We start from the raw sequence: 14,529 nt of genomic DNA on the forward strand, positions 1-14,529 counted from the left end.
GGGTCCGGTTCTGTTCAGTATCTTCATCAATGATTTAGATAATGGCATAGAGAGTACACTTATAAAGATTTTGGAGGATAGCAAGCTGGGAGGCATTGCAAGTGCTTTGGAGAACAGGATTAAAATTCAAAGTGATCTGGACAAACTGGAGAAATGGTATGAAGTAAATAGGATAAAATTCAATAAGGAAAAATGCAAAGCGCTCCACTTAGGAAGGAACAATCAGTTGCACATATACAAAATGGGAAATGACTGCCTAGGAAGGAGTACTGTGGAAAGGGATCTGGGGGTCATAGCTAAATATGAGTCAGCAGTGTAACACTGTTGCAAAAAAAGCAAACATCATTAAAGCCAATCTTTAAAAACCACAACACTCTGTGTGACTAGATCCCCCCCGCCGTGCAGTCTGGGAATGTGGTGGGCCCGCTGTGGACCCCGACTCCCCACCTTGCCCCTGCTTGTTCCTGCTTGCTCAGAGCCGATCAAAAAAAAAAAAAAAAAAAAAAAAGCAGCAGCAAGCTACAATAAGCAACAAGCTACAAGCCAAACACTAGGCAACAAGCAACTCACAAGCCAATTAAACCAAAAACAAGCCCAATTTCTGCTTTTTTTTTTTTTTTTGGCAGGTTTGGCATCTCTGGTTAGCAGAGAAAATATGAACATTTACATTACTTCTCATATCTAATACAAACAAAACAGTTTTACAGGATTAGATGTAAACATACCCATGTGGAAAAGTGTTGATTTGTTATCATGTCAAAAGTTACACAAATGAAAAGCTACATTCCAAACAAAGTCAGAAGGGTTGGAATTATTCAGTGGAGCTGGAAGTGTTGTGTTTCCTTTTTAGATGCCATGAGTCAGACTGGTTAATTAAAAGTGAGTAGCAATAAGTGTAATAACCTCAAATCCACTGAAAAGCTTAACTGTTAAATTTTCAATATTGTCAGTGCAATTCATTCAAAAATAAAACAGTTTACATAGCACAGTGATTTATTCTAAAAATACACCAAGTGATATTGAAGGAGGATTTGTCCATGTAAAATGTTGTTAAGTGGAAATTTTTGGTACACTATGGTAAAATTAAAGGTAGCTTAACAAGAATTTATGCAAGAATGGTTAATTAATTACATTAATTTAAAAGAAGCAAAGGCACTTGGTGACAAAAGTTACCACATTATGCGGATTCATGAATTACAAGTAACAAAGCATTACTTGAGAAACTGGAAAGGGTCCTTAACTTATTGAGATCTTTATTAATTAATTAGAAGTCACTGTGAATGAATTACTGAAACAGCAGGGGAAATTTTTTTTTTTTCTAAAAGTAAGGTATCTGGAAGCAGACACAAGGAAACACACATTCACTTTGTGAATTCCTGGAAAAGAGAGAGAAGCAAAGGATTGCCTGAACAAGTCCATTGTCATGCACTTATAATATATGCTGATGAGATATAAAACTGATATCCTGACCATATGGGGTAATTAAAATCCCACAGCATTCATTTTTGTTCATGGGTGTTATCCTCAGTGTTCTGGCAAAATTCCACCTGGATAATTGCATTGTTTAACTAAAATGTCTTTGCTATTTCAGTTATCTGAAGTATTTTTCACTTTCTATGTCCACTATTGTTTAGTGTTGATATACACTGTTTAAGGGCTGCCTTTTTCTATTCCAGCAGTGGTTGCATTTCAGTGCTTGATGAACTATTTCCTTTCCATACAAAGGGCTAGATCCATTTTTGCCAGCACAACCCAGGCTGTGAGTGCCTGGTGACAGGAAGTCCTCCTGAAAAAAGGTTCAGTGCAGAGCCAACCAATACAGCCCCCAAAAGGGCATAGTTGGCCCTGAAATGAGTGAGGCCAGACTAGCTGTTAGATGTGTAGTTTCACCACTTCTCCTATGCAGCCTTTACCAGAAGAATTCCCAGGACACCCCCATCTGGAACATAAAGCTGCTCTTCTTTAGTCGAACAACCCCTGTGCCCTCCCCTCAGCAAAAAAAACCCAATCACAATATGTGTCCATTTGACTGCACATGTGCAGTTGGAGTGTGCCCTTACCCCATCTGTGGGGGACTTGCATACTATTTGGTGTATGTTGCAACCAGAAATCCATTTAGAGATTCTCTGAGAAGATATTACTTGTGCTTTCTGCTAGAGCAAGAAATATGTGTTGGTGATTTTTTGATTAGTTTGGTCCTTAGCAGGTAGAATGCCAGGGCACATCTGACATGCAGGGAATGAAGTCTCTTCTCTTCAATGGGAGCATGGGGTTTCAGAAAGTGGACAGGTTGGTTGACATGGGATTCAGCCTTTACTTTAGGGAGGAATTTAGGAAGAAGGTGGAGGGAGACTTTCTTCTTGTGAAAAATGGCAGATGGTACATCAGCCCTGAGTGCTCCCACCCTTCTGGCTGAAATAATAGCAACTGGAAAGGTGGGACATAGAGAATGTTACTAAAGATTCAAATGGTGATCTGGTGGGTATTGACAGGATGAGACTGAGGTCCCATTGTGGTGCAGGCAACAACTGGTATGACGGTCTTGACTAAACCCTTCAGGAATTAACTATTGTTGTGTGAGTAAAAATGTAACACCCATCTTCTGAAGGAAGAAGGCACTGACCATGCTGCGATAGACCTGCAACAAGCTAAGAAAAAGACCTGTGTTCTTCAATGACAGGAGATAATCTAAAACGACTGAGATATCTGCAGAATCTGAGGAAGACTGATGGTGCTATATCTAGGTAGAAAAACATCTCCATTTAGCTAGATAGCAGATCCAAGTTGAATCTTACTCTGAGCAAGAATGGCTTCAATGGCTTCTGAACATGATAATTCTAGATCTGATGTCCATCCAAAAACCTGTGAGGTGAAGTGGGTATGGATTGGAGTGATTTTTGCCATCTTCCTTAGTTAGAAATTCTGGGAAGGGATGGATCCTGATAGGAGAACGGGTTGACATTCTGGGTCAGTTGGTTGCTGTGAGAATGACTCTGGACTTTTCTCGAGTGTTGTGACAGCAGGGGGATATATGAGGCAAAAGGCATATATGAGTTGGTTTGACCATGATAACAGGAGAGTGTTGCCCTGAGAGACATGGCCCATAGCTGCTCTAGAGCAGTACAAGAAAAGCTTCCTATTCATCAGGGACACAAAGAGATCCCATTTGGGTGTCCCATTTGGGTGTCTCTCAGGACAGAGTTGTATATTTCCCACTCATGTCCGGAGAGATACTGGCTTAAGCTGTCCATGAGAGAATTCTGAACACGTGGTAGGTATGTGGTTTGGATAGAAATGTGGTTTATGATCCACCAACTCCAAGACCTACTAGATTCCAGGCAGAGGGGAAGGGATTTTGCTCTACCCTGCTTGTTTATATAAGAGACATCGGTGATGTTCTCTGATGTTATACGGATATGGAGTGAATGTGCGAGTAGGAGAAAGGCCCAGGAGGCCAGGTAGACTGCTCTCGGTTCCAGCAGGTTGATGTGCAGCCCAGACTCCCATGGTGTCCAAGTGCCTTGCATGGTGTGGTCGTTCAGGGGAGCACCCTACCCCAGAAGGGATGAGTCTGTTATGATGATGGCACTGCAGGTGGGGCTGTTGAAGGGGACTCCCACTTACACTCATTCCAGGTTCGCTACCAGCTAAGAGAAGCAATGACCCTGGTGGGAACAGTCACTCTGGTGTTCATGTGACCCTTTTTTGGTGAGTACACAAACCAGAGCCTGGCTTGTAAGCATCATAGATGAAGTTTGGCAAATGGTGTCATATAAGTACAAGAGGTTATGTGGCCAAGCAGGAAAAGGCATACTTTGATCATTTTGTTTGTTTCCAAGTAATCTGTTTTATCAGATTGCTCATCGATTTGAAATATTTCTTTGGGGAGGAAAGCTTTTGCTGAAACTGAGTCCAGTGTCACTCTGAATAAATTTATCATCCATGTGTGGCTCAAGATGGACTTATTGTTCACACAGACAACCAGCACTTCTAGAAGATGGATAAGAAACAAACTCACCCACCTGATCTTTTGGTTGAAGAGACCTGTTAGGAGCCAGTTGTACAATTATGGGAAGATTGTATAGCTGTGAAATCTCATTTGGGCTGCCACAACAGAGAAAACGTTGTGAATACCCTTTGTGAATGTGGGTGCCATTGCCAATCTAAAGGGAAGGACTCTGACCTACCAGGAACCAAAAATACTTTCTGTGGGACAGATGAATATCTATATGGAAATAGGTGCTCTTCATGTCAAGAGTTGCTAACCAGATTTCCTCCCATAGATTGGGGATAATTGATTATAGTGAAACCATCCTAAATTTTCAAATAAAGATGTTTAGTTGTCAAAGGACCAGAATGGGTTTCCCCCTCTGTCTTTTCTGGGGACTAAGAAGTATGGAGAATAGAATCCTCTATCCTGTTACTGAGGTGGCACTAATTCTATTGTCCCTCTTTGGAAAAGAGAATCCACCTCCTGGTGAAAAATCACCTCATAAAAGTGATCCCTGAAGAGGAACTGGAAAGGCTGTTGTGGGGGGAAAGGAATTGAAATTTGATGTAATAACTATGGTGGATGATTTCTAGAAATCACTTGTCATCATGATAGAGTTCCAAATGTGAGCAAAAGGTGAGAGATGGCTCCCAAAGAATGAGGGGAGGTAGAAGTGCTTGGCATCAGTAAAGGAAGGCAGTCAAACGTAGCCCTTAGCAGGTGGATGGGAATGGGTAGAGCTTGTGCAAATAGAGGGGTTTGAAAAATCAAGGCCTCTGAACTCTATCACTTGAACAGAAGTTTGGCTGGATGCTGGTGGTAGAATGTTTATGGAGAGGGTGGTCTTGCCCTATATACCTATCTGTGGTATTTTCTTTTCAGGGCCGAGGTGTAAATTCCCAGGGAGTGGAGTGCTGATCTAGATTCTTTCAAGGAATTTTTCATCAATTTTCTCACTGAACAAGTTTGACTAGTCAAATGCTAAATCCTCCATGGTATTCTGCACTTCCCTGGGGAACCCCAAAGAATTAAGCCAACTCCCACCTCTTAACTATACCAGTGGCTAGCCCTCTAAATGCCATGTCAACTGCATCCACTGAAGCTTGTAAGGATGTTTTTGCCATTATCCTGCCTTCCTCAATGAAGGATTGAAATTGGGCTCTGTCCTCAAGGTGATGTTTGTCCTTAAATTCTGCCAATCTAGAGTTGTTGTTCTAATTGTATTTTGCTAACAAAGCCTGATAGTTAGTGATATGAAATTGGAGGCTCCTAAAGGAAAATACCTTTATTCCCAAAAGGTCCAAAGTCTTCCAGCCCATGTCAGTTGGGGTGGTTGTGGGATGTTGTGACCTTGCACTTTTTGCGGCTGCCTGCTCCACAAGTGAGTTGGTTGCTGGTTGGGTGAAAAGGAACTCAGGTCCTTTGGCCAGGACAAAATAATGCCTATGACATCTTTTATGTATTGGGGCACAGCATGCTGGGATATGCCAACGTACTCTGGCTGGTTCCATGATGACCTCATTTGCCAGGAACATCACCTTTCTTGGACCCCTAAGTTGCAGATTGTAAAGGAGCCAATGATGGGAATCCTGGACCTCCTCTAGTGGGATCTGAAGGTCATTTACTTTCCTGTGCAGTGGCTCCTGATACTGCATATAGTCATTTGGCAGAGAAGGTGAAGGGAGAGTAATTGCTTTCTATGGAGATGAGGATAAGCTCACCATAGGTATCTGCAGACCTGGCTCCATTTCCTCCACTTGGATCCAGCAGATGCCATGTGGGAGAGTTGTGGTAGGACACATGGATGCAACCTGGACACCTGCCTTATGGGGCACATGGTCCACAGTAGGGCTAATACAAAGTGTCAACCAGTTGAGAGGGACTCCAAAGTATCAGGTACCAGTGGTCCCTAGGAAAGTCATAGCTGGGAGGAGGTGAAAAGATCTCCTCAACTCCCTGTCAGGTCTCATCTCTCTGCAAGAAGATGAATAACTAGCTGGAGCATCTAAATCAGAGGCCTGCTCTTGCTCCACTGGTGGGGCTGTCAATACTCCAAGATAAGCACTTCTTCCTGAGGATTGGAGCAGAGAGAGAGCCTATGTTACCAAAGTAGATTCATCTTGCGATGTGGCAATGTCTCTCCAGAGGACATACCAGGATGATTAAACACTTCCGCATTTATCACTCTGTCTTGTTATATTATTCAAAGACTTTTACACAAACATCTGATATGAAAACTGTTTAGTCTTTTGATATGTTTGCCATACGTTGTCTGTGTTTCTGAGCCATATAGAAGAGTGAATAAAAGAGATGTCTCATAAATATGGAATTTCACTTTAATTGACAATTTGTTATTGTTCCAGGCTCTGTCTTGCAAAAGACCAAATTCATCAAGTCCAGCACTCTTCAATGGAGCTTGGGAATGACAGTCTTTATGTTTCAAGAGCCAGAACAATTAATGTGACAGATGGATTATTTTTTCCCCCTGCCTGAGGGTCTTAAGTGGTCCTGAACCCTTAACAGGCATGCACAAAGGCTCACCCAACCTGGACAGGGTCAGGCAGAGATCTTTCCTTTTAGGAACTGACCTGGATGGGGATCATTAGAGCAACCCTTACTCTCATGTGAAACCCTAGCTAATGAGTCCTAGGATCCACACCCAAGCTTGTGCTCACAGGGTCTATAGCCCACAGAGCTAGCTTTAGTATTCATTTTATTCTGCAGTAATGCAAGGAACCTACAGGCCTTTATCCTGTAAGACTTGGGCTTCAGCAGTTAGCATAAGGCTTGAGGCACATGAACTGTGGCACAGATAAATGGCCTAATAGCCATCCCTAAGTTTTGGGATAACTGGGACTAGAGCAGGGAAGCAGCACGGGCTGAAGGATGTGCTGGCTGCGGCTTCTCGCAGCCCCCATTGGCCTGGGACGCGGCCAGTGGGGGCCTCGATCTGCCAAAGCTGTGGACGCCGCAAGTAAACAAACCGGCCCGTTCCGAAGATTGCCGATCCCTGGACTAAGTGTTTAAGGGGGAAGTTTGTATATAATGACACCAGCCTACCACAGGCACTTGATCTAACACCAGCTTTTGGATATTTTAGGAGGGGAATATCTGTAGACGTCTAACTACAAGAGTGTCATGGCAATTAATTAACATATATAATAATAAGTTAAGATAATTAATATACCAACCTATAGGAGAAGGGCACCCCAATGTTAATAGGGTGAGGAAATACAAACAAGGAAGAGTGGAGAAACCCCTATTGAATATGCATTAGATAAAATGGCACCATCATAACATATTAAAAACGTATCCCATCCTGTGGGCAGTGGGAGAGAGAGATGTAGCCCTTGGGAGATACTAGGATGATGGCCACTGGTGACAATGAGGAAGGTGATGGCGATGAGGAAAATAATGGCTAACATTTAAAATTGTTCTGCAAGGGATGATGTGAGTATATGGATGTTCAGATGTATTTTCTGTATTATCTCTATTTATGTTGCTTGGTTTGAGTGTTTGTAACTTTGATAAAAGTATTAATAAACTATTACAAATACAGAAGGGTTCCTAAAGTGTGAGGGTGTTGCAATTGTGCACATCAGAGTTCCCAATTAAACAGGAATTTTTACAATACTGGGCCTGATCTTGGGACAAGAGCCTGTCAAACCTCAGAGAGATACGTGTGAATTTTTAAATAATCAATGTAATTAATAAATGATTCATAGATCAGTCTACAGGTCTCTGCTTGTCAGTTAGGCTGATGTACTGCGGGTGGGGTCTCCCTGGCCCAGATCAGAGTGAAGTCACATGGCCTTCTCCATAAGTGTTTCCTCAAGCTAATCTCATGAGCTTTGTGTGTTTTGCGGGTGAAATGAGAAGCAGATGGTGCACTTTTGCAGAGATAAATGTCTCCCCCAAAGAGAAGAGGCAGCATGGGTGGTCATTGCTCATGGAGAAGGAGCAAGGGCAGGAGACATAATTCTTGAACCCCATGATTCTGGGCATAGTAATAGACCTCAGGAAGAGACACCCCAACAAGGGGAAAACAAAGCTATACAAACTGTATTATATAAAACTCTAACTATGCTAATAAAAAATACTATTTTCAATATCTCGTTACAGGCTACAAGAAAGAAAATGAACAAATCTGTGGACATAGAGGATTCCAACTCAGGTCATGTGGCAGTAAAAAGGAACTGGAGAACCGTCACTGAAGATCGCCTCTTATGCCCTTGGTCTAGACTGAAGCATGAGAGCAACTGTGCATAAGTGTGGGCCAACGGATGCTAGTTATAAAGACTTGGATGCATGACAGGTGTGAGTACTGACATGTGAAATACGCATAGGGACCAGCACTCAAAGAAGAACTCATTCTTCTTGCCTTTGTATTGTACAAAAGATTTTTAAAAAGCATATTTTCAGATGCTATCAAAGATACCTTCTATTCTAAAGACAGGGCAAAACTATGGTAATTTCAGACAGCCCTGTGTGGTAACTGTTTTCAAATGGTGATCACTGGAATAAAAATGACATATATGGGACTCTTGTTAAAACATTGTAAACCTTGCCAAGATCACATGACTAGGGCCAGGAAATAACATACTAAGGTCCATAATCTTGTCATATGACAGGGCCAGTTTCCACTGACTCCAGTGGTTAGGGTTGCAACCACTATCACTCCTCATGTTATTTTTGCTACCTTATGTGGAATCTCAAGAGCCAGTGGCCCCTTTTCATTCTTTTTATCCTTTCTGAACTGTCACTTTTAAACTTCTAGAGGAAAAATAAATTCTTGTTATTTTCTACTTTTTTTTTAAATCTGATGGTTTGAAACTGTAATGTAATTTGTAGCCATTTCTTTATCCTTTGGAGGAGCCATAAGCTTTCTGTAGGGTAGGAATGAAGTTAAGTTTGAGACCCAATAACAGACATCAGTCCATTGGCACTCACTTCATCCCTGATAAAACTTGATTTGGTCACTAGTGTAGACAGGGTCTCTAAGTGTGTATAATATTTGGTGCACTAAACATAATTGGCCTAATCATGCTGTCTTCATTGGGGCGATGCTGAACACCATGTTTGCCTTGTCTGTTATGGTCAAATTGTGTTCATTTATGTTTGAAGGACAGCCAGAGAGAGACCTATATGTGACAGCAGGTGCCAACCATGGTTCATTTTCTATTGTAGTAAAGGTCCTAGAGAGCAGCTGCTCGTTGATTCTAAGAAGGAGGAACTAACTGTGACTAACTGCCACTTACTAACTGATTGAGATTCACACTGTCTCATCAGGAACCTTAATTCTATGTGGCCAGAAGGATAAGATTTCTAGGAGCCCTGACAACTGAGTAAAGAGGGCTCTTCTAAAAGAGACTTGCCCCATTAAGCTGGTATTGCAAAGTAGGTCCAGAAGGGCTTTTAGCAGATGTGTAATGTCATGCTGGGGAATTACACTAGTGCTTCTCAAGCAAGTTGTTCTGTTGCCTTTGGGGTTAGAAAGCTGCAGCATTGAACTTTGGAAATGTTCCAGGCTTAGTAAATGCAAAAATAGCCAGTTTGGTTGATTTGCTTCTAACAAACCAGACAGTTAATTGTGATACCTTGCAATGCAAGCTAGGTCCAAGACATCCAGGACATTGCTCTACAATAGTTGCAACTATTGCATATATTATACCCATTGTAATGGATTAAACCTTGTAATTCTGCTGAGAAAGCAGTTAAGGAAAGTCCCACTCAACCTAAAGTCTTCTAATTAGGTTCCCACAGGCATAGTGTTACAAGGCAATACAGAATACTTGACTATTTTTCAGAAGTGTGTGTGACCCATACCTTGTAGCATGCAAGGCACTTTTTTTTCTGCTTTTGATCTGTATGTCACTCTTTCCAACATAATTGTGTCTCTAGAGAAACCTAAAAAATATCAAGAGGCAGTAAAACATAATAATGATATGATGATACTGATAAAGAGAATATTGTCATTACAGCTATATTTTAGACAGCAGATTTGTGTTGTTTCATAATTGAACATTTTTTATGATTTAGTCCCATTATGTTAGCCCCACTCTGTCGATTTCTAGTAACACTCATAAACCAAATTCTTCACACATAACACAGAGTAATGACTATGTAACAGCAGTGATGTGGGGAGTACATACAGAGCTCCGGCAATCTCTCCTTTGCTGAGGCCCTGCAGACCAGCTAGAGCAAAGCAGCGTTATTTAAAATGAAACTCATCTACAGACCTGGAGGTAGAGTCTGATACCTTTAACCATACTGAATACCACCTTAATCTATGAGTAGTCTGAATAAAATGAATTGGACCAACAGAAGAGAAATGATGCCATAATAAACTTTTTACAGAATAACAACACACTCCACCTAGAGAATGGTAAATTCCATTGCTCACCAATAAAGACTCTGATTTCTCAATATGCAACTTTAATAGTAATAGAAGTGCCCTCCACTCTCCTTTACTTCTTGTCTGTATCCTACCCCCCTTATGTTTTGAGGGGTTAAGCAAGGATCTCACATACAGTTGATATCTCTCCAGAGAGTTTTCCCAAAACAAGGCATAACCCCTTGTTACTTCTCTTTCCAACCAGAACAGAACCACTCCAAAGAGGACCAGTAACTTCTTTGTCTGTCTCACCACCAACCCACCCACCCATAGGTCCTGCACGACTAACTTGGGGTATAAATAAAAGTACAGAGTAGAATTTCAGATCTAATATAGGTGACTGTTAGATAAGACTGACCCTGTGAATTCTGGTAAAAATCCTAACCAGTGACATAATAACACGACTACTTTGCTAATGATTTCTCTTCAGTTGTGTTTTGTACATTCATAGAATCACTAGGAGGGTGGTGAAGCACTGGAATGGGTTACCTAGGGAGATGGTGGAATCTCCATCCTTAGAGATTTTTAAGGCAGTACTTCACCACCCTCCTAGTGAAATAGATTTTTCCCCCTAATATCCAACCTAGACCTCCCCACTGCAACTCAAGACCATTTCTCCTTGTTCTGTCATCTGCCACTACTGAGAACAGCCTAGCTCCATCCTCTTTGGACCCCTCCCTTCAGGTAGTTGAAGGTTGCTATCAAATCCACCCCCTCACTCTTCTCTTCAGCAGACTTATTAAGCCTAGTTCCCTCAGCCTTTCCTCATAAGTCATGTGCCAGAGCCCCCTAATCATTCGTTTCCCTCCGCTAGACTCTCTCCAATTTATCCACATCCTTTCTGTAGTGCGGGAACCAAAACTGGATGCAATACTCCAGGTGTGGCCTCACCAGTGCCGACTAGAGAGGAATAATCACTTCCCTCGATCTGCTGGTAATGCTCCTACTAATGCAGCCCAATATGCCGTTAGCCTTCTTAGCAACAAGGGCACACTGTTGACTCATATCCAGATTCTTGTCCACTGTAATACCCAGGTCCCTTTCTTCTTCTGCCGCTTATCCAGTCAGTCCACAGCCAGTAGCAGTGCATGGGATTCTTCCATCCTAAGTGCAGGACTCTGCACTTGTCCTCGTTGAATCTCATCAGATTTCTTTTAGCCCAATCCTCCAATTTGTCTAGGTCACTCTGGATCTTATCCCTACTCTCCAGCATATCTACCTCTCTCCCCAGCTTAGTGTCATCAGCGAACTTGCTGAGGGTACAATCCATTCCATCATCCAGTTAATTAATGAAGATGTTGAACAAAACCGGCCCCAGGACCGACCCCTTAGGCACTCCGCTTGATACCAACTAGATATTGAGCTGTTGATCACTAGCCAGCTTTCTATCCATCTTATAGTCCTTTCATCCAATCCATACTTTTTTAACTTGATGGCAAGAATACTGTGGGAGACCGTATCAAAAGCTTTGCTAAAGTCAAGATGTATCACGTCCACCACTTTCCCCATATCCACAAAGGCAGTTATCTCATCATAGAAGGCAATCAGGTTGGTCAGGTATTACTTGCCCTTGGTGAATCCATGTTGACTGTTCATGATCACTTTCCTCTTCTCCAAGTTCTTCAAAATGGATTCCTTGAGGATCTGCTCCAGGATTTTTGGGGTGATTGAGGTGAAGCTGACCAGTCTGTAGTTCCCTGGATTCTCCTTCTTCCCTTTTTTAGCAATGGGCACTATATTTGCCTTTTTCCAATCATCTAGGACCTCCCCCAATTGCCACGAGTTTTCAAAGATAATGGCCACTGGCTCTGCAATCACATCAGCCAACTTCCTCAGCATCCTTGGATGCTTTGCATCTGGCCTCATGGACTTGTGCATGTCCAGATTTTCTAAATAATCCTTAGCCTGTTCTTTCACCACTGAGGGCTGCTCACCTCCTCCTCATACTATGTTGCCCAGTGCAGCCATCTGGGAGCTGTCCTTGTCTGTGAAGACCGAGGCAAAAAAAGCATTGAGTACTTCAGCTTTTTCCACATCATCTGTCACTAGGTTGCCTCCCCCATTCAGAAAGAGTCCCACTCTTTCCCTGACCTTCTTGTTGATAAGGTCTACATACCAGTAGAAACCTTTCTTGTTTCCCTTCACATCCCTTGTTAGCTGCAACTATAATTGGGCTTTGGTCTTCCTGATTACACCCCTGCATACTCGAGCAATATTTTTATACTCCTTCCTAGTCATCTGTCCAAGTTTCCACTTCTCGTAAGCTTCCTTTTTGTGTTTAAGCTCACCAAAGATTTCTATGTTAAGCCAAGCTGGTTGCCTGCCATATTTGCTATTCTTTGTGCACATCGGGATGGTTTGTTCTTGCGCCCTCAATAAGGCTTCTTTAAAATACAGCCAGATTTCCTGGACTCCTTTCCCCATCATATTAGCCTCCAAGGGGATCCTGCCCATCAGTTCCCTGAGGGAGTCAAGGTCTGCTTTTCTGAAGTCCAGGGTCCGTATTCTGCTGCTCTCCTTTCTTCCTTTTGTCAGGATCCTGAACGTGACCATTTCATGGTCACTACTGCCCAGGTTGCCACTCACTTCTACTTCCCCTATCGATTCTTCCCTCTTTGTGAGCAGCAGGTCTAGAAGAGCACAGCCCCTCGTTGGTTCCTCCCACACTTGCACCAGGAAGTTGTCCCCAACACTCTCCAAAAACTTCCTGGATTGTCTTTGCACTGCTGTATTGCTGTCCAAGCAGATGTCAGGGTGATTGAAGTCCCCCAGAAGAACCAGAGCCTTTGATCTGGAAACTTCTGTTAGTTGTCTGAAGAAAGCCTGATCCTCCTTGTCTGGTGGTCTATAACAGATGCCCACCATGACATCACCCTTGTTGCTCTTGCCTCTAAACTTAATCCAAAGACTCTCAACAGGCTTTTCTCCAGTTTCATACTGGAGCTCTGAGCAATGATACTGCTCTCTTACATACAGTGTAACTCCCCCACATTTTCTTCCCCTCCTGTCCTTCCTGAACAGTTTATACCCATTCATGACAGTGCTCCAGTCATGTGAGTTATTGCAATCACATCATAGTTCTTTGACTCTGCCAGGACTTCCAATTCTTCCTGCTTGTTTCCCAGTCTTCTTGCATTCATGTATAGGCACCTAAGGTAATTAGATGATTGCCCTATTTTCTCAGTATGAATCAGGAGGCCTCCCCTGTTGCACCCTCCTCCTTGTGTTTCCTCCCAGTATCCCAGTTCCTCACTTACCTCAGGGCTTAGATGTCCATCTCCCGGCGAACCTAGTTTAAAGCCCTCCTCACTAGGTTAGCAAGCCTTCCTGCGAAGATTCTGTTCCCTCTCTTTATTAGGTGGATACCATCTCTTCCTAGCAATCCTTCTTCCTGGAACAACATCCCATGTCTGAAGAATCCAAAGCCCTCTCTCCGACACCACCTGCATAACCACGCATTTACTTCCACAATTTGATGGTCCCTACCTGGGCCTTTTCCTTGTCCAGGGCAGATGGATGAGAACACAACTTGTGCCTCAAACTCCTTTATCCTTTTTCCCAGAGCCACATCATCTGCAGTGACCCACTCAAGGTCATTCTTGGCAGTATCATTCGGACCCACGTGGAGAAGTAGGAAGAGGTAGCAGTCTGAGGCCTTGATCAGTCTCAGCAGACATTCTGTCACCTCCTGAATTTTAGCTTCAGGCAAGCAGCACACTTCTTGAGTCTCCCGGTTTGGACGGCAGATGGATAACTTCGTTCCCCTTAGGAGGGAGTCCCTGACCACTGCCACCCATCTCCTCCTCTTGGGAGTGGTGGTCATGGAACCCCCATCCCTTGGACAATGCATTCCATGCCTTCTGGTTGATGGGGTTTATTTCTGATCCCTTCCCTCAGATGACTCTTCCAAACCATTTTCCGATGTAGTACCTGTGCAGAGACCCTGAAAATGGTTTCTTACCTCTATCTGCACTGGGGGTACATGGGTTTTCCTCTTTCTTCTTCTGGAGATCACATGCTGCCTTTAGCCTTCTCTTCCAATATGGAGACCAGCTTGCACTTTGTACAGACAAAGTCTCTTCTGTCCTCTGGGAGAAAGACAAACATGGCACATCCTATGCAGGTCACAAAGAGCTGATCGCTC

This window comes from Chrysemys picta, chromosome 1, assembly GCF_011386835.1.
Source record: "Chrysemys picta bellii isolate R12L10 chromosome 1, ASM1138683v2, whole genome shotgun sequence".
NCBI lineage: Eukaryota > Metazoa > Chordata > Testudines > Emydidae > Chrysemys > Chrysemys picta.